The sequence below is a fragment of the Crinia signifera genome, chromosome 2 (genome assembly GCF_055691185.1).
Source record: "Crinia signifera chromosome 2, ASM5569118v1, whole genome shotgun sequence".
In the NCBI taxonomy this organism is placed as follows: domain Eukaryota; kingdom Metazoa; phylum Chordata; class Amphibia; order Anura; family Myobatrachidae; genus Crinia; species Crinia signifera.
The window spans coordinates 140,971,096-140,974,855 of NC_139218.1; positions in this window are offsets into that span (position 1 = coordinate 140,971,096).

Genomic DNA, 3,760 nt, shown 5'->3' on the forward strand with positions numbered 1-3,760 from the left:
TCCCATTCCCATGGTGCCATTTATTTACCTAGCATCAAGGCAGTATTTATAGGCCTATCACATGTGATTTGGATGCAAGCAGTGATTACTAATGCATGAGTTGTGGACTGGAGTAACATATGGAATGGGTTATTGTCATTTGTTGGACATACCAAACAAGTGCACAGTACAAATGAACATTCACATATAGATTTTATGTCTGGCCAAAGTTGTAGGTGTTTATTGGTGTTCAAATCTGGCAATGAGTACAAAATCAGACTTGGAAAGTATGCCTGGTTTTGTACATTTGTTTGTACGCTGGTATGGGCGTGGCCTAAGCGCCGCACAGTGTACGTAGCCGTACAGAATGCTGCCGCACAGAGCGCAGGGTGGGGCTGATGTACGCCTATTACATCAATGTGTATATATAGGTGTGCACAAAATACAACTTTGTGCTGCAAACATGTCTGCTTCTCAATCAGAGGGAGAACAGGAGCATCAGCACCTCCTAGCTTGCCTGGACTCTATCACCTCCAATGTGGCCCTCACCAGAGACCAGACATTGGGAGGTGAGCAGGCAGCTGGCCAATCTACAGCTGCCCAACCTACAGCTGGGCCATCTTCTGCCTCAGCAGCAGCAGGTGGCTTCCCAAGACAGTAGCCTGGCCAGCACTTCAAGTACAGCGACTGGTGGCCGTGGGCGTGGCCGAAAGAGGCCAACAGAGGAACCAACCATAAGGAACATGGCATTCGAACCGCAGAGCTTGCCATACTGGTACTCCGTGCACGGGATTGGATAGAGTGTCCACAGGAGAGGTTGACACACACAAGGAGATGGAAGATTTGGGAGGACATAACTGTGGAGATTAATGCGGTAGCTCCACAAGTTCATGAGACAGAGCACGTGAAAAAGAGGCAAGTTCAAGTGTGTTACATTTGAGAATGTTTATTCTAAGTGTTGGTTTTATAGTTTAACATAATGTAAGTTATGTTGAATGAAGCACACGTTGAAATCTGAAGCAGAAAACAATGCGTGCTACATCAAACGTCAGGGGTGACATGTAATAATATATAAACTTTGGTTGCAGGTGGCATGACTTCAAAACCAACCTCAAGAAGAAACTGACCAAATGGTGGGAACACAGCCACACCTCTGGGGCTGGCCCCATGTCAGGCCGCCTGAAGCTCACCCCCTGGAGGAGATGGCAGAGGCCTGCATAGCAATTGAGGAGGTCCAGGGGGTGAGCAACATGGATAGTGAGGCCCCAGTGGAAGTGTTTGCGGCTGATTTAGAAGGTAATTTGTTTGCATGGCATAAGTAGTTTGTACTAATTTGATCAGAATGTGTTGTAATTGTAAGTTTCTCTTTCAGCATCATCCCCACCGTGCGGCAGTGAAACTCTTGAGGAGGCGGAGGAGTCAGTCCCATCTGGCACACGTGCCAGCCATGTGCAGCAGCAGGAGCCAACAGCCACACAGGATTTGGACAGGTGGGTGCAGATGCTTGGACAGATTCGCCAGCAGGGAGACTTAGCATCAGAGCGGCTGCTTAGGACTGAGGAGGTCATGCAGGGTATTGCCAGCACCCAGCAGACCATCGCTGCCACCCAGCAAGCCATGGCTGCCACCCAGCAGTCCATAGCTGGCAGCCTGCAGGTGTTGGCAGAGCAAGCCCTGTGCCAAAATGACCTCCACCTCTGCCATAACGAGCTTGTGGCGGAGCTACTTACCACCAATAGGGCCCTATTGTCAGCCGTTTCTGGTGCATTCCCTACACCAGCACTCCCTGCTGGCAGAAGGGGAATACCATCCCCCCTTCCACAGCATCTGCTCCACCTGCCCCACCATCCCAACGTGGCCGTGACCGAGGAGCTGCTGCACGTGGCAAGGACCCTACCAGGGCCAAACGTGCCAGAAAATGAACTTGTGTCCGCATTAATCTCCACCCTTATGTCTTCCCAAATCTTTCATTTAGCTGTGTGTGTCAGCTTCCTGTGTGCAACCCAATCCCGTGCACAGGGTACCCACATTTGCCCTCGGTTCGAATGTTTTGTTTGGTTCCCCTGTTGCCCTCTTTCGGCTACCATTACTGTCTGCTGTACTTGAAGTGTTGGTGCTATACTTTTGTTGTGAAGCCACCTGATGTGTTCCTAATGATTCTGCTGTGGCTATGTATGAAAATAATACATTTTTGTACTTTTTTGTTTGTTTTGTAAATTCGTGTTATGGTACCTTTAATTTTTGGCATGTGCCAAATAACATGCTCTTTAAATTTTATGTTTTCCCTAAATGTAATACATTTTCTTTTTATCCCCAAATGTGTGCTGTTATTGGTGAATGTAAAAGTGACATGTATATTTATATTAGTGATAGCAAGTTCTGTCCATTGCTTGCAGTGTAAATGTGTGTAAAAAATGCAGCCGTGCTTTGAGCATATATTTGTGTGTTTTGTAATGGTCCATTTAAGCTGCAATGGTTCCAATTGAAGCAATGACAAGAGTGTAATTAATGAGTAATGAGTAGAGGAGTGGATTGGATTGTGTTCAGCTGACATTGGTTCAGGTGCGGCCGTACTAATTGGGCGTTCCGAATGCCTAGCACATGACCGAGTGGTGTCCGCAAAGCAATACTTGCTTATGGAGACCGCATATTTTCTCCCTTTTGGTTCGTTCGCAGTCGGTGTTCTGTCCGAATGCACGCCTACCAGAATTAGTAGTAGAAGTAGAAGTAGAAGCTCAAATTAGTTCAGTACTACTTTTCAGGTGCATGAAAAGGGAGGGGTTAATACTTAGTCAGTAACAAGACATTGGTTCCTCCAGCACACTGAATAGTAATAGTAACCAATCTTGAACACTACATGATAATAGAATTCAAAGATATTGGTTACATATACCTGCGCAGGTGTATGACATGCCCCCAAGCCGCGTCAAGGCTTCTCTGTATATTGGGGGTCCAAAAGTGTTAATACAATGTAAGGGCATGCCGCACTAAAGCCACCCAGCCCAACCAGTCCAGGGGCACCGCACCCCACACCACTGTTACCCTAAATTGGGTCTACAATTAGTCAGCAAGGAGCCACATGATAATGGCTCCTTACTTGGTATATCTGAACTAAGAGCTACCTACCTTGGAGTAACCCCAGACTACTCCATGTGGCATGTCAGGACCTGCATCTCCTCCTAATACAAGCTCTCTGCCTCTCACAACATACATACAGATAGTGGTAGATGCTCAAATTAGTTCAGTACTACTTTTCAGGTGCATGAAAAGGGAGGGGTTAATACTTAGTCAGTAACAAGACATTGGTTCCCCCGGCACACTGAATAGTAATAGTAACCAATCTTGAACACTACATGATAATAGAATTCAGAGATATTGGTTACTTCCGAATGACGCCCATATTACGCCCATATTTCCTGAGTGAATGCGGTGCACTTTTCTGTATGGTATTAGTGAGAACGAGTACGGAGACCTTGCGTGGCACATGCACATAGCGTTGCCCATGCATGCGCAGACGGCTAAAAAACGCCATCCGAAAGAATTCGGAAATTTACGCATTGACCAGAATAAGTCCCTATGTCACAGTTCTCTGGTGAGGGACAGGATTTGTTCTGTTTGTCCACATATATTATGATTGGCAGCCACAAGCCCTGGTTTTGCCTGGTACATTGTCCATAAATAATATGAATTGCTTTTGGTCCACCAATCCAAGGCACCCCTGCAAGTGTCCTGAAGCACCCCAGGGTGCCTAGGCACACAGTTTAGGAACCACTGCACTACA